The 20,790-nt window shown below is 44.5% G+C and overlaps 1 protein-coding gene and 1 long non-coding RNA gene across 3 annotated transcripts in view; one reads left to right on the top strand and one right to left on the bottom strand.

Annotated features, from left to right (window-relative positions):
* EXOC6B (exocyst complex component 6B) overlaps positions 1-20,790 on the top strand; it is a 1,420,949-nt gene that overhangs the window by 934,917 nt on the left and 465,242 nt on the right. The gene's annotated exons all lie outside the window — the stretch shown is intronic.
* LOC128650419 (uncharacterized) lies at positions 17,704-18,058 on the bottom strand. The gene is made up of 2 exons (XR_008400749.1): positions 17,896-18,058; positions 17,704-17,815 (listed from the first exon to the last, which is right to left on the bottom strand). It is a non-coding gene; the product is annotated as an uncharacterized LOC128650419 (long non-coding RNA).

Below are 20,790 nucleotides of genomic sequence, written 5' to 3'. Positions count from 1 at the left end.
ATTGGGAATATATCATCATCATTGTTTTGCCAGTTACATATACATTCTTTGGTTTATGTTGTTAGCACCTGGTTCTTTTGCACCGTTGTGCTTGGTTTCAGGGCAATGCCAGCTGTGATTGACCCCTGGCCATGCCAATCCGAAACTGATTACTGGACACTACCATGATTGTTGGATAGTGCAAATCATGATGGAGTCTTTGGCCGTACCTGCCACAATTGATCCCTTAATACGTCCGGCTTTTATTTTTCCCTGGGTAATGTTTGCATGATTGGTGTCTGGGCATTACTGGCTATAATTGACCGCTTGGCACCAACTGACCTAATTTACCCTTTGGCACTGAAAACCTCTGCCATTGTATTCTCTATTCTCACTATTCTGTAGTTGATGTCCCAGGAGGGGAAAATCAAATAATATTGATAGAGTATTGATATTTAAAAAAAAAACACCTCTATAATTGATATAATTAATAGTTTTTTAAAAATGAAAATTAACAATTGAGTAAATGTGTGGTATCTTAAAATGTGATACCACAAAATGCAAAATGATTCATTCAGACGTAGGCATTAATTATAGGCTTAATGACATTTTACTGACAGCAATATAAAAACGGTACTTGGGAATTATTTCTTAAGGCCAATAGAATGTCCAGTTGTAAAGGAAGAGACATAAGCAGAGGAAAAGGTGAGGTTCTAATGTCCCTTTTTATGATCACTACTTAGGCCTCATCTTGAATATTATGTACAATTATGAAGAACATATCACAGAAGGAGATGAAACCTACAAGGAAGTACTAATACTAAAGGGTAGTAGATTCAGGAGTAATTTGAGGAAGGTTTTTACAGAAAGAGTGATTGATTTATGGAATAAACTTCTTCAAGAGGTAGTAGGGACAAACAATGTGGGGGACTTTAAAAATGCATGGGACAAGCATAAGGCTATCCTACAAACTAAGTTTATACTGTTAGGTAATATCGGGCAGACTTGCTGGGCCTATGGCTCTTATCTGCCGTCAATATCTATGTTTCTAATATAATATGTTTAATAATGGTGAGGATGACTGCACAGCAGAACAAAGGCCATGGTCTATAAAGTTGAAGGGTAGAAGGTTAAGGAATTTTAAAGATCTTCATTACAGAAAGGGAGGCTGAAACAAGGAATAGATTTCAAATAGAGGCGGTAAAAACAAATACTGTTAGGAAATTGAAAAATGCCTTGGATATTCATCAAGCTATACTAAGATTAAGCCATTTCAAACAACTTTCCAATTTACTTCTATAATTTAGTTTGCTTTTTTCTCTTGGTAGCCTTTGTTAAAAAAACATGTATGTAGGCTCAGGAGCAGTGATGTACCACTGGAAGCTAGCTGCTGATTAGTGATTTTACAGATATGCCTCTTGTCAATAGTACAGCTGGTGTGGTCAGCTAGCTCCCAGTAGTGCAGTGCTGCTTCTTCAACAAAGGATACCAAGAGAATGAAGAACATTTGATAATAGAAGTAAAATGGAAAGTTGTTTAAAATTGCAAACTCTGTCTTAATCATGGGTTTCAAGTCTATTCTGTCAGAATCTGAGGGTTAGAAAATAAGACTGCCACATGTACCAAGATTACACAGTGTTCTCTCCAGGACCTTTTATAACATGTGCAACACCTAACTGATTTTACTGACCACCGGCTAAAATGTTAGAGAATATTAAGCTAAAATGAACTAATATTAAAAATGTTCTGTTTTTATTGCATTAATTATCATTAAATACATTTGTTAAATTATGCAATTAATTTGTGCTTGGGATAGCAGAATATTTATATAAAATAATGGAAAGTATTACACTGCCCCCACCCGGCTGCTCTCTCCCCCTCTCTTTTGCGCTCTCTCCCCCTCTCTTTTGCCCTCTCTCCCCCTCTCTTTTGCCCTCTCTCCCCCTCTCTTTTGCCCTCTCTCCCCCTCTCTTTTGCCCTCTCTCCCCCTCTCTTTTGCCCTCTCTCCCCCTCTCTTTTGCCCTCTCTCCCCCTCTCTTTTGCCCTCTCCCCCCCTCTCTTTTGCGCTCTCCCCCCTCTCTTTTGCGCTCTCCCCCCTCTCTTTTGCGCTCTCCCCCCTCTCTTTTGCGCTCTCTCCCCCTCTCTTGCGCTCTCTCCCCCTCTCTTGCGCTCTCTCCCCCTCTCTCTTTTGCGCTCCCTCCCCCTCTTTTGCGCTCTCTCCCCCTCTCTTTTGCGCTCTCTCCCCCTCTCTTTTGCCCTCTCTCCCCCCTCTCTTTTGCGCTCTCTCCCCCTCTCTTTTGCGCTCTCCCCCCTCTCTTTTGCGCTCTCCCCCCCTCTCTTTTGCGCTCTCCCCCCCTCTCTTTTGCGCTCTCCCCCCCTCTCTTTTGCGCTCTCCCCCCTCTCTTTTGCGCTCTCCCCCCTCTCTTTTGCGCTCTCCCCCCCTCTCTTTTGCGCTCTCTCCCCCTCTCTTGCGCTCTCTCCCCCTCTCTTTTGCGTTCTCTCCCCCTCTCTCTTTTGCTCTCTCCCCCTCTCTCTTGCACGCTCTCCCCCTCTCTTTTGCGCTCTCTCTCGCTTCACCTCTTTTGTTCTCTCTCTCGCTTCACCTCTTTTGTTCTCTCTCTCCCCCTCTCTTTGGCGCTCTCTCCCCTCTCTTTTGCGCTCTGTCCCCCTCTTTTGCGCTCTGTCCCCCTCTTTTGCGCTCTCTTCCCCTCTTTTGCGCTCTCTTCCCCTCTTTTGCGCTCTCTTCCCCTCTTTTGCGCTCTCTTCCCCTCTTTGCGCTCTCTTCCCCTCTTTTGCGCTCTCTTCCCCTCTTTTGCGCTCTCTTCCCCTCTTTTGCGCTCTCTCCCCCTCTTTTGCGCGCTCTCCCTCTCTTTTGCGCTCTCTCCCCCCTCTCTTTTGCGCTCTCTCCCCCCTCTCTTTTGCGCTCTCTCCCCCCTCTCTTTTGCGCTCTCTCCCCCCTCTCTTTTGCTCTCTCTCCCCCCCCCTCTTTTGCTCTCTCTCCCCCCCTCTCTTTTGCTCTCTCTCCCCCCCTCTCTTTTGCTCTCTCTCCCCCCCTCTCTTTTGCGCTCTCTCCCCCCTCTCTTTTGCGCTCTCCCCCCTCTCTTTTGCGCTCTCCCCCCTCTCTTTTGCGCTCTCCCCCCTCTCTTTTGCGCTCTCTCCCCCTCTCTTGCGCTCTCTCCCCCTCTCTTTTGCGTTCTCTCCCCCTCTCTCTTTTGCTCTCTCCCCCTCTCTCTTGCACGCTCTCCCCCTCTCTTTTGCGCTCTCTCTCGCTTCACCTCTTTTGTTCTCTCTCTCGCTTCACCTCTTTTGTTCTCTCTCTCCCCCTCTCTTTGGCGCTCTCTCCCCTCTCTTTTGCGCTCTGTCCCCCTCTTTTGCGCTCTGTCCCCCTCTTTTGCGCTCTCTTCCCCTCTTTTGCGCTCTCTCCCCCTCTTTTGCGCGCTCTCCCTCTCTTTTGCGCTCTCTCCCCCCTCTCTTTTGCGCTCTCTCCCCCCTCTCTTTTGCGCTCTCTCCCCCCTCTCTTTTGCGCTCTCTCCCCCCTCTCTTTTGCGCTCTCTCCCCCCCCTCTTTTGCTCTCTCTCCCCCCCTCTCTTTTGCTCTCTCTCCCCCCCCTCTCTTTTGCTCTCTCTCCCCCCCTCTCTTTTGCTCTCTCTCCCCCCCTCTCTTTTGCTCTCTCCCCCCCCCTCTCTTTTGCTCTCTCCCCCCCTCTCTTTTGCTCTCTCCCCCTCTCTCTTTTGCTCTCTCCCCCTCTCTCTTTTGCTCTTTCCCCCCTCTCTTTTGCTCTCTCCCCCTTTCTCTCTTGCTCTCTCCCCCCCTCTCTCTTGCTCTCTCCCCCCTCTCTTTTGCCCTCTTTTGCCCTCTCTCCCCCCTCTCTTTTGCCCTCTCTCCCCCCTCTCTTTTGCCCTCTCTCCCCCCTCTCTTTTGCCCTCTCTTTTGCCCTCTCTCCCCCCTCTCTTTTGCCCTCTCTTTTGCCCTCTCTCCCCCCTCTCTTTTTCCCTCTCTCCCCCCTCTCTTTTGCCCTCTCTCTCCCCCCTCTCTTTTGTCCTTTCTCCCCATCTCTTTTGTCCTCCCCCCCTCTCTTTTGCCTTCATTCTCTCCCTCCCTTTTGCCCTCTCTCTCCCCCTCTCTTTTGACCCCCCCCTCTGTTTTGCCCTCTCCCCCCCCCCTCTCTTTTGCCCTCTTCCCCTCTCTCTTTTGCCCTCTCCCCCCTCTCTCTTTTGCCCTCTCCCCCCTTCTCTTTTGCCCCCCCCTTTCTCTTTTGCGCTCTCTGCAATACTTTGCTTCTGTTTTAGACAAGAGTTTGTACAGTCTATTTCTTCGTATGATTAGGTGAGTGGAATCCGATCATCAAACCCAGTTTCTAAAATGTATATCTCTAGTTGTTTCCAAGGTGCAAGTGCCCAAGGAGAATATTTAAAAACAAGTACTAATTCCTCAAAAAGCTAGTGTAATACATTATTTTTGTTGGTTGTACATTATCCAATGTTCCCAAATTGCAAGAAATTCTTCTTTTCTCTTGTTAAGTGTATCCAGTCCACGGATCATCCATTACTTGTGGGATATTCTCCTTCCCAACAGGAAGTTGCAAGAGGATCACCCACAGCAGAGCTGCTATATAGCTCCTCCCCTCACTGCCATACCCAGTCATTCTCTTGCAACTCTCAACTAAGATGGAGGTCGTAAGAGGACTGTGGTGTTTTATACTTAGTTTATTTCTTCAATCAAAAGTTTGTTATTTCTCTTGTTAAGTGTGTTCAGTCCACGGGTCATCCATTACTTATGGGATATATTCTCCTTCCCAACAGGAAGTTGCAAGAGGATCACCCAAGCAGAGCTGCTATATAGCTCCTCCCCTCACATGTCATATCCAGTCATTCTCTTGCAAGTCTCAACAAAGAAGGAGGTCGCGAGAGGAGATAGGAGTTTTTACCTAATTATTCTTCAATCAAAAGTTTATTATTTTAAATGGCACCGGAGTGTGCTGTTTTTTCTCTCAGGCAGTATTTAGAAGAAGAATCTGCCTGCGTTTTCTATGATCTTAGCAGACGTAACTAAGATCCACTGGCTGTTCTCGCACGTTCTGAGGAGTGGGGTAACTTCAGAAAAGGGAATAGCATGCGGGGTCCCCCGCAAATAAGGTATGTGCAGTAATATTTTCTAGGAATGGAATTGACTAAGAAAACACTGCTGTTACCCATATGATGTAAGTACAGCCTTTAATGCAGTAGTAGCGACTGGTATCAGGCTGATAAATGTATGCGCAGTTGAGTTATTTTCTAGGGACTAGAATTTAACTGAGAAAATACTGTTAATACTGAAATAAATGTATGAGCCTTAACTGCAGTAGAAGCCACTGGTAGCAGGCTTAGTGATAACTTTACATAACACTGGAAAGTTGTTTTTAAAACGTTTACTGGCATGTTATTCGTTTTGTGAGGTACTTTGGTGATAAATCTTTTGGGCATGATTTTTTTCCATATGGCTAACGTATATTTCTGCATAGAAAGGTCTCCCACTGTTGTATTATGAGTGGGAGGGGCCTTTTTTAGTGCCTTGTTGCGCAGTTAAAATTCTAGCACAGTCTTCCTGCTTCTTCCTCCTTGATCCAGGATGTCTCCAGAGAGCTCAGGGGTCTTCAAAATTCATTTTTGAGGGAGGTAATCAGTCACAGCAGACCTGTGACAGTGTGTTTGACTGTGATAAAAGCATTAAATCTTAAATTGATTATCCGTTTTTGGGTATTGAGGGGTTAATCATCCGTTTGCTAGTGGGTGCAATCCTCTGCTAAATTCATACATTTACTGTTAAAATTGTTGGCTATAACTCAATTAATTCATTGTTATTTCAACTGTGACAGTTTTTTGTGTTTTTAAAAGCGTTGCAGCGTTTTTTCTATTGCTTGTAAATTTATTGAAAGATTTTTTCCAAGCTTGCTAGCCTTCATTGCTAGTCTGTTTAAACATGTCTGATACAGATGAATCTACTTGTTCATTATGTTTAAATGCCAATGTGGAGCCCAATAGAAATATGTGTACCAATTGTATTGATGTTACTTTAAATAAAAGTCAGTCTTTACCGGTAAAGAAATTATCACCAGACAACGAGGGGGAAGTTATGCCGTCTAACTCTCCTCACGTGTCAGTACCTTCGCCTCCCGCTCAGGAGGTGCGTGAGATTGTGGCGCCAAGTACATCAAGGCCCTTACAAATCACTTTGCATGATATGGCTAATGTTATGAAAGAAGTATTATCTAATTTGCCTGAGTTAAGAGGCAAGCGCGATAGCTCTGGGTTAAGGACAGAGCGCGCCGATGACGCGAGAGCCATGTCCGATACTGCGTCACAATTTGCAGAACATGAGGACGGAGAGCTTCATTCTGTGGGTGACGGATCTGATCCGGGGAGACCGGATTCAGAAATTTCAAATTTTAAATTTAAGCTTGAGAACCTCCGTGTATTGCTAGGGGAGGTGTTAGCGGCTCTGAATGATTGCGACACGGTTGCAATCCCAGAGAAATTATGTAGGCTGGATAAATACTATGCGGTACCGGTGTGTACTGACGTTTTTCCTATACCTAAAAGGCTTACAGAGATTATTAGCAAGGAGTGGGATAGACCCGGTGTGCCCTTTTCCCCTCCTCTGATATTTAGAAAATTTTTCCCAATAGACGCCACCACACGAGACTTATGGCAGACGGTCCCTAAGGTGGAGGGAGCAGTTTCTACTTTAGCCAAGCGTACCACTATCCCGGTGGAGGATAGTTGTGCTTTCTCAGATCCAATGGATAAAAAATTAGAAGGTTACCTTAAGAAAAAGTTTGTTCAACAAGGTTTTATATTACAGCCCCTTGCATGCATTGCGCCCGTCACTGCTGCAGCGGCATTCTGGTTTGAGTCTCTGGAAGAGGCTATTCGCACAGCACCATTGGATGAGATTATGAACAAGCTTAAAGCCCTTAAGCTAGCTAATGCATTTGTTTCGGATGCCGTTGTGCATTTAACCAAACTGACGGCTAAGAACTCCGGATTCGCCATCCAGGCGCGCAGAGCGCTATGGCTTAAATCCTGGTCAGCAGATGTGACATCTAAATCTAAATTGCTTAATATTCCTTTCAAAGGGCAAACCTTATTCGGGCCCGGCTTGAAAGAAATTATTGCTAACATTACTGGAGGTAAGGGTCACACCCTTCCTCAGGACAGGGCCAAATCAAAGGCTAAACAGTCTAATTTTCGTGCCTTTCGTAATTTCAAGGCAGGAGCAGCATCAACTTCCTCCGCTCCAAAACAGGAAGGGACTGCTACTCGTTACAGACAGGGTTGGAAAGGCAACCAGTCCTGGAACAAGGGCAAGCAGGCCAGAAAACCTACTTCTGCCCCTAAGACAGCATGAAGAAAGGGCCCCCTATCCGGAAAACGGATCTAGTGGGGGGCAGACTTTCTCTCTTCGCCCAGGCCTGGGCAAGAGAGTCCAGGATCCCTGGGCGTTGGAGATCATATCTCAGGGATACCTTCTGGACTTCAAAACTTCTCCTCCACAAGGGAGATTTCATCTGTCAAGGTTATCAACAAACCTAATAAAGAAAGAGGAATTTCTATGATGTGTACAAGACCTCTTAGTAATGGGAGTGATCCACCCAGTTCCACGGACGGAACAAGGGCAAGGTTTTTACTCAAATCTGTTTGTGGTTCCCAAAAAAGAGGGAACCTTCAGGCCAATCTTGGACCTGAAGATCTTAAATCTAAAAAGGTACCGATTCACAAAGATCATTATCGGTACCTAAGGTTTGCCTTTCTAGACAGGCATTACCAGTTTGTAGCTCTTCCCTTCGGGTTGGCTACGGCCCCAAGAATTTTCACAAAGGTTCTGGGCTCGCTTCTGGCGGTACTAAGACCGCGAGGCATAGCGGTGGCTCCGTACCTAGACGACATTCTGATACAAGCGTCAAGTTTTCAAAATGCAAAGTCTCATACAGAGATAGTTCTAGCATTTCTGAGGTCGCATGGGTGGAAAGTGAACTTGGAAAAGAGTTCTCTGTTACCACTCACAAGGGTTCCCTTTCTAGGGACTCTTATAGATTCTGTAGAGATGAAGATTTACCTGACGGAGTCCAGGTTATCAAAAATTCTAAATGCTTGCCGTGTCCTTCATTCCATTCCAAGCCCATCAGTGGCTCAGTGCATGGAAGTAATCGGCTTAATGGTCGCGGCAATGGACATAGTGCCATTTGCGCGCCTGCATCTCAGACCGCTGCAACTATGCATGCTAAGTCAGTGGAATGAGGATTACTCAGATCTGTCCCCTTTACTAAATCTGGACCAGGAGACCAGAGATTCTCTTCTCTGGTGGTTGTCGCGGGTTCATCTGTCCAAAGGAATGACTTTTCGCAGACCAGATTGGACGATTGTAACAACAGATGCCAGCCTACTAGGCTGGGGTGCAGTCTGGAACTCCCTGAAGGCTCAGGGATCGTGGACTCAGGAGGAGAAACTCCTCCCAATAAACATTCTGGAATTAAGAGCAATATTCAATGCTCTTCTAGCTTGGCCTCAGTTAGCAACACTGAGGTTCATCAGATTTCAGTCGGACAACATCACGACTGTGGCTTACATCAATCATCAAGGGGGAACCATGAGTTCCCTAGCGATGTTGGAAGTCTCGAAGATAATACGCTGGGCAGAGTCTCACTCTTGTCACCTGTCAGCGATCTACATCCCAGGCGTGGAGAACTGGGAGGCGGACTTTCTAAGTCGCCAGACCTTTCACCCGGGGGAGTGGGAACTTCACCCGGAGGTGTTTGCTCAACTGATTCTTCGTTGGGGCGAACCGGAGCTGGATCTCATGGCATCTCGCCAGAACGCCAAGCTTCCTTGTTACGGATCCAGGTCCAGGGACCCGGGAGCGGTGCTGGTAGATGCACTAGCAGCCCCTTGGGTTTTCAACATGGCTTATGTGTTTCCACCATTTCCGTTGCTACCTCGACTGATTGCCAGGATCAAACAGGAGAGAGCATCAGTGATTCTGATAGCGCCTGCGTGGCCACGCAGGACCTGGTATGCAGACCTAGTGGACATGTCATCCTGTCCACCATGGTCTCTGCCTCTGAGGCAGGACCTTCTAATTCAGGGTCCTTTCAACCATCCAAGCCTAATTTCTCTGAGGCTGACTGCATGGAGATTGAACGCTTGATTCTATCAAAGCGTGGTTTTTCGGAGTCGGTAATTGATACATTAATACAGGCTCGAAAACCTGTTACCAGAAAAATTTACCATAAAATATGGCGTAAATATTTATATTGGTGTGAATCCAAGAGTTACTCATGGAGTAAGGTTAGGATTCCTAGGATATTGGCTTTTTTACAAGAGGGTTTAGAAAAGGGTTTATCCGCTAGTTCGTTAAAGGGACAGATTTCTGCTCTGTCTATTCTTTTACACAAACGTCTGGCAGAGAATCCAGACGTCCAGGCTTTTTGTCAGGCTTTGGCTAGGATTAAGCCTGTATTTAAAACTGTTGCTCCTCCGTGGAGCTTAAACTTGGTTCTTAAAGTTCTTCAGGGTGTTCCGTTTGAACCCCTTCATTCCATTGATATTAAGCTTTTATCTTGGAAAGTTCTGTTTTTGATGGCTATTTCCTCGGCTCGAAGAGTCTCTGAGTTATCTGCATTACATTGCGATTCTCCTTATCTGGTTTTTCATTCAGACAAGGTAGTTCTGCGTACTAAACCTGGGTTTTTACCTAAGGTTGTTTCTAACAGGAATATCAATCAAGAGATTGTTGTTCCATCTTTATGTCCTAATCCTTCCTCAAAGAAGGAATGTCTTTTGCATAATCTGGACGTAGTCCGTGCCCTGAAGTTCTACTTACAGGCAACTAAAGATTTTCGGCAAACTTCTTCTCTGTTTGTCGTTTATTCTGGTCAGAGGAGAGGTCAAAAGGCTTCGGCCACCTCTCTCTCTCTTTTTGGCTTCGTAGCATAATATGTTTAGCTTATGAGACTGCTGGACAGCAGCCTCCTGAAAGAATTACAGCTCATTCCACTAGAGCTGTGGCTTCCACCTGGGCCTTTAAAAATGAGGCCTCTGTTGAACAGATTTGCAAGGCTGCAACTTGGTCTTCACTTCATACCTTTTCAAAATTTTACAAATTTGACACTTTTGCTTCTTCGGAGGCTGTTTTTGGGAGAAAGGTTCTACAGGCAGTGGTTCCTTCTGTTTAATGTTCCTGCCTTGTCCCTCCCATCATCCGTGTACTTTAGCTTTGGTATTGGTATCCCATAAGTAATGGATGACCCGTGGACTGAACACACTTAACAAGAGAAAACATCATTTATGCTTACCTGATAAATTTATTTCTCTTGTAGTGTGTTCAGTCCACGGCCCGCCCTGTCTTTTTTTGAGGCAGTTCTAAATTTTAATTAAAACTCCAGTCACCACTGCACCCTATAGTTTTTCCTTTCTCGTCTTGTTTCGGTCGAATGACTGGATATGACATGTGAGGGTAGGAGCTATATAGCAGCTCTGCTTGGGTGATCCTCTTGCAACTTCCTGTTGGGAAGGAGAATATATCCCATAAGTAATGGATGACCCGTGGACTGAACACACTACAAGAGAAATAAATTTATCAGGTAAGCATAAATTATGTTTTTTAAATGGTACCGGAGTGTACTGTTTATCTCAGGCAGCATTTAGAAGAAGAATCTGCCTGCGTTTTCTATGATCTTAGCAGAAGTAACTAAGATCCTTTGCTGTTCTCACATATTCTGAGGAGTGAGGTAACTTCAGAGGGGGAATAGCGTGCAGGTTTTCCTGCAATAAGGTATGTACAGTTAAAATATTTTTCTAGGGATGGAATTTGCTAGAAAATGCTGCTGATACCGAAGTAATGTAAGTAAAGCCTTAAATGCAGTGATAGCGACTGGTATCAGGCTTATTAATAGAGATACATACGCTTATAAAAGTGTATTTTAAAACGTTTGCTGGCATGTTTAATCGTTTTTTACATATGTTTGGTGATAAAACTTATTGGGGCCTAGTTTTTTCCACATGGCTGGCTTGAATTTTGCCTAGAAACAGTTCCCTGAGGCTTCCCACTGTTGTAATATGAGTGGGAGGGGCCTATTTTGGCGTTTTTTTGCACAGCAAAAATTACAGACACAGACATCCAGATTCTTCCTGCATGATCCAGGACTTCTCTGAAGGGCTCAAAAGGCTTCAAAAGTCGTATTGAGGGAGGTAAAAAGCCACAGTAGAGCTGTGGCAGTTGTGACTGTTTAAAAAACGTTTTTGTCATTTGTTATTCCGTTTTTGGTATTAAGGGGTTAATCATCCATTTGCAAGTGGGTGCAATTCTCTGCTAACTTATTACATACACTGTAAAAATTTCGTTAGTGTAACTGCATTTTTTCACTGTTATTTCAAAATTTGGGAAAATTTGTGTTTCTAAAAGGCGCAGTAACGTTTTTTATATTGCTTGTAAACTTGTTTTAAAGTGTTTTCCAAGCTTGCTAGTCTCATTGCTGTCTGTTTAAACATGTCTGACACAGAGGAACCTACTTGTTCATTATGTTTGAAAGCCATGGTGGAGCCCCATAGGAGAATGTGTACTAAATGTATTGATTTCACCTTAAACAGTAAAGATCAGTCTTTATCTATAAAAGAATTATCACCAGAGGGTTCTGTCGAGGGGGAAGTTATGCCGACTAACTCTCCCCACGTGTCAGACCCTTCGCCTCCCGCTCAGGGGACGCATCTAATATGGCGCCAATTACATCAGGGACGCCCATAGCGATTACCTTGCAGGACATGGCTGCAATCATGAATAATACCCTGTCAGAGGTATTATCTAGATTGCCTGAATTAAGAGGCAAGCGCGATAGCTCTGGGGTTAGGAGAGATACAGAGCGTGCAAATGCTGTTAGAGCCATGTCTGATACTGCGTCACAATATGCAGAACATGAGGACGGAGAGCTTCAGTCTGTGGGTGACATCTCTGACTCGGGGAAACCTGATTCAGAGATTTCTAATTTTAAATTTAAGCTTGAGAACCTCCGTGTATTGCTTGGGGAGGTATTAGCTGCGCTGAATGACTGTAACACAGTTGCAATTCCAGAGAAATTGTGTAGGCTGGATAGATACTATGCGGTGCCGGTGTGTACTGATGTTTTTCCTATACCTAAAAGGCTTACAGAAATTATTAGTAAGGAGTGGGATAGACCCGGTGTGCCCTTTTCCCCACCTCCTATATTTAGAAAAATGTTTCCAATAGACGCCACTACACCGGAATTATGGCAGACGGTCCCTAAGGTGGAGGGAGCAGTTTCTACTTTAGCAAAGCGTACCACTATCCCGGTTGAGGACAGTTGTGCTTTTTCAGATCCAATGGATAATAAATTGGAGGGTTACCTTAAAAAAATGTTTATTCAACAAGGTTTTATTTTACAGCCCCTTGCATGCATTGCGCCTGTCACTGCTGCGGCGGCATTCTGGTTTGAGGCCCTGGAAGAGACCATCCAGACAGCTCCATTGAATGAAATTATTGACAAGCTTAGAACGCTTAAGCTAGCTAACTCATTTGTTTCTGATGCCATTGTTCATTTGACTAAACTAACGGCTAAGAATTCCGGATTCGCCATCCAGGCGCGTAGGGCGCTGTGGCTTAAATCCGTGATTTCAAAGTCTAAATTACTCAACATTCCTTTCAAGGGGCAGACCTTATTCGGGCCTGGCTTGAAGGAAATTATTGCTGACATTACTGGAGACAAGGGTCATACCCTTCCTCAGGACAGGGCCAAATCAAAGGCCAAACAGTCTAATTTTCGTGCCTTTCGAAATTTCAAGGCAGGAGCAGCATCAACTTCCTCCGCTTCAAAACAAGAGGGAACTGTTGCTCATTCCAGACAGGCATGGAAACCTAACCAGTCCTGGAACAAGGGCAAGCAGGCCAGAAAGCCTGCTGCTGCCCCCAAGACAGCATGAAGGAACGGCCCCCTATCCGGAAACGGATCTAGTGGGGGCAGACTTTCTCTCTTCGCCCAGGCGTGGGCAAGAGATGTTCAGGATCCCTGGGTGTTGGAGATCATATCTCAGGGATATCTTCTGGACTTCAAAGCTTCTCCTCCACAAGGGAGATTTTATCTTTCAAGGTTATCAGCAAACCAGATAAAGAAAGAGGCATTCCTAAGCTGTGTGCAAGACCTCCTAGTAATTGGAGTGATCCATCCAGTTCCGCGGACGGAACAGGGACAGGGATTTTATTCAAATCTGTTTGTGGTTCCCAAGAAAGAGGGAACCTTCAGACCAATCTTGGATCTAAAGATCTTAAACAAATTCCTCAGAGTTCCATCATTCAAAATGTAAACTATTCGGACCATCCTACCCATGATCCAAGAGGGTCAGTACATGACCACAGTGGACTTAAAGGATGCCTACCTTCACATACCGATTCACAAAGATCATCATCGGTTCCTAAGGTTTGCCTTTCTAGACAGGCATTACCTGTAACGAGCTGGTTGTGGTTGTGGATCTCAACTGCGGAAAATATATGATTGTATGCCTTACTTTAACCCCTTAAGGACCAGCGACGTACCCTGTATGTCACTGGCCTTTTTTTGGGACTTGATTGTTTTATAGCGCGGTCTTGCCACCAGCGTTGAGACTGCTCTATTCCACAAAGCCTGCTGGAGGGAGTGCATTAATAGCGTGTTCTTGCTAGACTTGTGCTTTTATGTCCTGAAAAAAATCTTAACGACCAGTGACATACAGGGTACATTGTGGTCATTAAGGGGTTAAGATACAATGAGGAAGTTACAATGTATCTGTCTGTATGGCAGTTGAAAGTTACTATTTGATTTAAATTCCTGATCAGTATTTCTGAATCAGGTTGCACAGCAGTTGTTAACCAAACGCACCGTGGATGGGATACACTTTTCCTGATAGTCACTGAGCACACAGGGGGAGCGTTAGGTCAGTACAGATGCAGCAGGCTGTTAGACAATTGAAGTGTGATACACGCTGATAGCTGTGCTGTTTGTGAGAGCTGACAGGCAGATGGGTGGAGCAGGTATTAAGTGCTGTGCTGTAGCGTTACTCACAAAAGTTCAGTCTGAAGTTTATCACGCTACTCCTGAAGCGTGTGAAGAGGAATATGAGGAGGAATCCTGTGAGTGTGGTCCAATGAAAGTTAAGCGTCTGTACAAAGTTATAAAGTTCACAACTTATATCGGATGAGACTGCAGTTGCGGTTTGGAAAACACTTGAACTGCCAGAGGCAATTAAGCAGGAAAATAATGCAGCAGCGGTGTTTGTTAATCCAAATTAGGAAATGTTCAGACTTAGCATATAAGTCTCTTTCAGTTGCTCAAGTAGGCTCCGTATTAGAAAAGGTTTAAATACCTTCATATAGTTAGACTTGAACAGAGAGAGGTAAATCCCTGCAGCAGGTCTGTGAAGCTGTATGCTAAACTGGAAACAATACTGAAGCAGGGAGGGAGGCGTGTCCAGGCTTTAAATAACCTTGCTAGGTGTGAGCACAGGTAAAAATTAAAGGGACAGAAAGGAATAAGGAAATCCATGACATACCCCCCACCTCAGGGTAGGTGCCCCGCAGCTACGAATCTAGGTCGTTCTGGATTCCTCCTGTGAAACAGGGATACCAATTTGGGAGCATGAACATTCGAGGAAGGTTCCCAAGAGTCATTCTCCTCAGAGAATCCCTTCCAACGGATTAAGTATTGAAGAGTTCCACGATAAATACGGGAGTCCAGGATGGCATCAACTTCGTATTCCGTGTCCGAATCCTGTAAGATGAGAGGAGGAATCTGGCTGGCCACCTGTCTAGTTTCGCAATGAGGTTTTAACAAAGAGACGTGGAAGGTGGGATGAAGTCGAAAAGTAGAAGGCAGATCCAAGGTAACAGCATGTTGGTTCACAATCTTTGTGATAGGATAAGGACCAATGAAGACAGCACTAAGTTTCTTGCTGGGGGTTTTCAGTTTTATATTCTTGGTCGACAGCCAGACCAGATCACCTATTTTATAGGAAGGTGGTTGACGTCTTCGGAGGTTATAGTAACGTCTCTGATGAGCCTGAGCATCAGCTATATGCCTCTTAAGTTCTATGAAAAGATCCTGGAGATCCTTAGTGAGGTCATCAACCTTGGGACAGTTTGAATCTGTCCGAGGGTGAAGTTGGAAGGAAGGGTGAAAAGCATAATTCGCAAAAAATGGTGTCTTGGAAGTAGTGGAACTTGTAGAATTGTTGTATGCATATTCAGCCATAGCAAGGGTATTAGCCCACTGGTCTTGGTGGTTGGAACAATAAGAACGAATATACTGTTCGAGCCATTGGTTTATTCTCTCTGTTTGGCCATTTGATTGGGGGTGAAATGAGGAGGAGAATCGGAGTTCTACTTGCATAGTGTCACATAATTTTTTCCAGAAACGAGAGGTGAATTGACTACCTCTATCAGTTACAATGGAATCTGGGAGACCGTGTAATTTGACGATGTTATTCAAGAAAAGAACTGCAAGTTCTGATGAAGTTGGGAGCTTATGATATGGGAGGAAATGGGCCATCTTGGTAAGATGATCAACAACAACAAGTATGGTATTGTAACCAAGTGACAATGGAAGTTCGACGATGAAATCCATTCCTATGGTTTGCCACGGTCGGTCAGGTATCTGTAATGGTAAGAGTAATCCGAAAGGAGGTCTTTTTTCAGTCTTGGAAACTGTACATATGTGGCAAGATTGAACATATCTTTGCACAGAAGTTCTGATAGCAGGCCACCAGTACGTACGTGAAAGAAGATCATAGGTTTTGTGGATTCCAAGATGTCCTGCCATCGGTGAGTCATGATGTTCTTTTAACAAATTGTCTCGAAGGGAAGGTGGTACATAAAGACGTCCTTGGTGGTAATAGAGACCATCTTGTCCCAGTGTGAGTTTAAGCTTAGGAATGGAAGTATCTTTCTGTTGTAGGAGTTTAAGGACTTCAGGATAAGTAGGAGATAGTGTAATGAATTGCTCAACTGGAATGACTGTACCAGGAGTATCGGAATGATGAGGATTGGTATCTTTTCTGGACAAGGCATCCGCTTTCCCGTTCTTACTCCCTGGTCTGTAGGTTATATGGAAATCAAACCTTAATAGGAATAAACTCCATCTTAGCTGTCTAGAGGATAAGGTACGGTTAGTCAGAAGGTATTCCAGATTTTTGTGGTCCGTATATATTAGTATCGGAAATGTACTGCCCTCGAGGAGATGTCTCCAGTGTTCTAATGAGACCTTGATCACTAACAACTCCTTTTTGCCTACAGGGTAGTTATATTCGGCTGGTGTCATTACTCGTGAAAAGAAGGCAACAGGGTGGAGTGGATCTTCTGGAGTTTTACGTTGAGACAGAATGGACCCTAGAGCGTAGTTGGAGGCGTCAACTTCAAGTACATAATGGGCATCAGGGTCTGGAAACTTAAGAATCGGTGCTTTAGTGAAAACATCCTTAAGGTGTTCGAAAATAGCCTGTATTTGAGGTGTCCAGTGGAAGGTAGTTTTGACACTTGTAAGAGAAGTTAAAGGCTTGGTAAGAGAGGAATAATTCTTGATGAATTTCCTATAGTAATTGGAGAAACAGAGGAATTTTTGCAGGTCCTTTTTGGAGGAAGGTATGGGCCAGTTTTTAATAGTTTGCACTTTTGAATCATCCATCTGAATTCCTGTGGGAGTGATAGTATAACCCAGGAATGTAATAACAGAGGTATGGAAGATGCATTTTTCCAATTTGGCAAAAAGTCGGTGTTGTCTAAGGCGAGAGAGCACCCAACGAATGTGTTTTATATGGTCAATGATGTTAGTAGAGTATATCAGAATGTCGTCCAAATATACAACTACACAGATGTCAAGGAGATCACGGAATATATCGTTTATTAGATATTGGAACATTGCCGGGGCATTACAGAGCCCGAAAGGCATCACCTTATACTCGTAGAGCCCATATCTTGTTCTGAAGGCGGTGAGCCACTCGTCTCCTTTTCGGATCCTGACGAGATTATAGGCTCCACGTAGGTCTAATTTAGTGTATATGGTGGCTTGACTGAGACGTTCGATGAGTTCGGGAATTAGAGGTAAGGGATAGCGGTTCTTGACGGTCCGTTTATTAAGTTCCCTATAATCAATTATAGGGCGTAGGGAATTGTCCTTATTTCTGACGAAGAAAATGCCGGCCCCAGCAGGGGAAGAAGAGGGTTGTATAAACCCTTTCCTTAAATTCTCTGAAAGGTAAGTTTTGAGGTGATCTAGTTCAGGCTGTGATAGAGGGTATATGTGCCCGTAAGGAATGGAAGCACCTGGAAGTAGTTGAATAGGACAGTCGTACGGGCGATGTGGAGGAAGGGACTCTGCTTCCTTTTCACTGAATACATCTTGAAAATCTTGATAGTCAGAAGGAATAATTCTTCCAGTAGGATTTATAGAACAGATCAAGGAGTGATGAAAACAGGTGTTCTTGCAATAATCTGAGAGGAATTCGACTTCGAGGCGATCCCAATGTATGGTGGGTTGATGCGTCTGTAACCATTGTAGACCAAGCACCAGGGGAAACATGGGAGAATTTATCACATCAAAGGATATGAATTCAGTGTGTGCACTTGACGTGGAAACCTTGATGGGAATAGTTTGGTGTGTAATAGGACCGGAACTAATTGTATTACCATCAATAACTCTAATGGACACAGGTCTTGCTTTCAACACAGTGGGTATTTTATTTATAGTGACAAAAACAGAATCAATATAGGAAGAATGTGCCCCAGAGTCGATGATGGCTTCACTGATTTGCTGGTGTAGATCCCACTGTAAGGTAAGAGATAAAGAGCAGTAAGCAACTTGGTTAACATTAGTGGTTAAGCATGTGGTTTTTCTAAAGGACTTACGTTTCTTCTGCCTTTGTAAGATAGGACACTCTCTTACAGTATGTGCATTTGAAGCACAATACATGCAGAGGTTGTTTATGCGTCTGCGATTCCTTTCTTCTGGTTGTAAAGGGCCTCTAGTGAATCCCAAATCCATAGGTTCTGAGGTTTGAGTGACTGTAGGTTTTTGGTAAGTAGAAGAGGGTCTTGTGATAGTATCCATACCTTGTTTTTCTGATTTGCGTTCTCTCAACCTTCTATCAATCTGAATGCTTAGTGTGATTAGTCCTTCAAAGAACCTAGGAAGCTCTATGCGAGCGAGTTCATCTTTAAGGGCATCATTTAGACCTAAACGGTACTGATTCCTAAGGGCAATATCGCTCCACTCAGTATCTTTACTGTATTGTTTGAACTCACTTAAATATTCCTCCACCTGCTTTTTCCCTTGTTTAAGAGACCTCATTTTAGTCTCTGCAGTAAGCTGAGTATTAATATCTTGATAAAGAATTGCCATTTCCTTGAAGAAGTCTTCCAGTGATGTTAAAATAGGATGATCTTGTTCAAAGAATGAGTCAGCCCACTTGCGGGGTTCACCTCGCAGAAAAGAAATGACCGTTAAAACCTTAACTCGTTCAGTTGCGTAGGTTTTAGGTTTTAGACTGAAAAGAAGATAACAAGAGTTTTTGAACTGAGAGAACATAGCCCTGTCTCCATGGAATTTGTCGGGCATAGAGACTTGGGGTTCTGGGGTAGCCTCTGGTGTGGCTGATTTATTCATTGAGTCTTTTATTATATTGTTGAGTGTCTCATTTTGAACTTGTAATTCTCTAAGGCCATGACTTAGCTGATCCACCCTCTGGGAGAGAGTGTAAACAATTTTAGGTAATTCCGCTGGATCCATTTTTATTGGCTTCAGTATTATGTAACGAGCTGGTTGTGGTTGTGGATCTCAACTGCGGAAAATATATGATTGTATGCCTTACTTTAAGATACAATGAGGAAGTTACAATGTATCTGTCTGTATGGCAGTTGAAAGTTACTATTTGATTTAAATTCCTGATCAGTATTTCTGAATCAGGTTGCACAGCAGTTGTTAACCAAACGCACCGTGGATGGGATACACTTTTCCTGATAGTCACTGAGCACACAGGGGGAGCGTTAGGTCAGTACAGATGCAGCAGGCTGTTAGACAATTGAAGTGTGATACACGCTGATAGCTGTGCTGTTTGTGAGAGCTGACAGGCAGATGGGTGGAGCAGGTATTAAGTGCTGTGCTGTAGCGTGACTCACAAAAGTTCAGTCTGAAGTTTATCACGCTACTCCTGAAGCGTGTGAAGAGGAATATGAGGAGGAATCCTGTGAGTGTGGTCCAATGAAAGTTAAGCGTCTGTACAAAGTTATAAAGTTCACAACTTATATCGGATGAGACTGCAGTTGCGGTTTGGAAAACACTTGAACTGCCAGAGGCAATTAAGCAGGAAAATAATGCAGCAGCGGTGTTTGTTAATCCAAATTAGGAAATGTTCAGACTTAGCATATAAGTCTCTTTCAGTTGCTCAAGTAGGCTCCGTATTAGAAAAGGTTTAAATACCTTCAGATAGTTAGACTTGAACAGAGAGAGGTAAATCCCTGCAGCAGGTCTGTGAAGCTGTATGCTAAACTGGAAACAATACTGAAGCAGGGAGGGAGGCGTGTCCAGGCTTTAAATAACCTTGCTAGGTGTGAGCACAGGTAAAAATTAAAGGGACAGAAAGGAATAAGGAAATCCATGACATTACCAATTTGTAGCTCTTCCCTTTGGGTTGGCCACTGCCCCGAGAATTTTTACAAAGGTTCTGGGCTCACTTCTGGCGGTTCTAAGACCGCGAGTGATAGCGGTGGCTCCGTATCTAGACGACATCCTGATACAGGCGTCAAGCTTTCAAATTGCCAAGTCTCACACAGAGATAGTTCTGGCATTTCTGAGGTCGCATGGGTGGAAAGTGAACGTGGAAAAGAGTTCTCTATCACCACTCACAAGAGTCTCCTTACTAGGGACTCTTATAGATTCTGTAGAGATGAAAATTTACCTGACGGAGTCCAGGTTATCAAAACTTCTAAATGCTTGCTGTGTCCTTCATTCCATTCCACGCCCGTCAGTGGCTCAGTGCATGGAAGTAATCGGCTTAATGGTAGCGGCAATGGACATAGTGCCATTTGCGCGCCTGCATCTCAGACCGCTGCAATTATGCATGCTAAGCCAGTGGAATGGGGATTACTCAGATTTGTCCCCTCTACTAAATCTCCAGGGATCGTGGACTCAGGAGGAGAAACTCCTCCCAATAAATATTCTGGAGTTAAAAGCAATATTCAATTCTCTTCTAGCTTGGCCTCAGTTAGCAACACTGAGGTTCATCAGATTTCAGTCGGACAACATCACGACTGTGGCTTACATCAACCATCAAGGGGGAACCAGGAGTTCCCTAGCGATGTTAGAAGTCTCAAAGATAATTTGCTGGGCAGAGTCTCACTCTTGCCACCTGTCAGCGATCCACATCCCAGGCGTAGAGAACTGGGAGGCGGATTTTCTAAGTCGTCAGACTTTTCATTCGGGGGGAGTGGGAACTCCATCCGGAGGTGTTTGCTTAACTGGTCCATCGTTGGGGCTAACCAGAACTGGATCTCATGGCGTCTCGCAAGAACGCCAAGCTTCCTTGTTACGGATCCAGGTCCAGGGACCCGGGAGCAACGCTCTAGCAGCTCCTTGGTTCTTCAACCTGGCCTATGTGTTTCCACCGTTTCCTCTGCTCCCTCGATTGATTGCCAAAATCAAACAGGAGAGAGCATCGGTGATTCTGATAGCGCCTGCGTGGCCACGCAGGACCTGGTATGCAGACCTAGTGGACATGTCATCTCTTCCACCATGGACTCTGCCTC

This window comes from Bombina bombina, chromosome 2, assembly GCF_027579735.1.
Source record: "Bombina bombina isolate aBomBom1 chromosome 2, aBomBom1.pri, whole genome shotgun sequence".
NCBI classification, from domain to species: Eukaryota; Metazoa; Chordata; class Amphibia; order Anura; family Bombinatoridae; genus Bombina; species Bombina bombina.
Note: the sequence above shows the minus strand (reverse complement) of the source record. Positions and strands in the feature narration are given on the sequence as shown.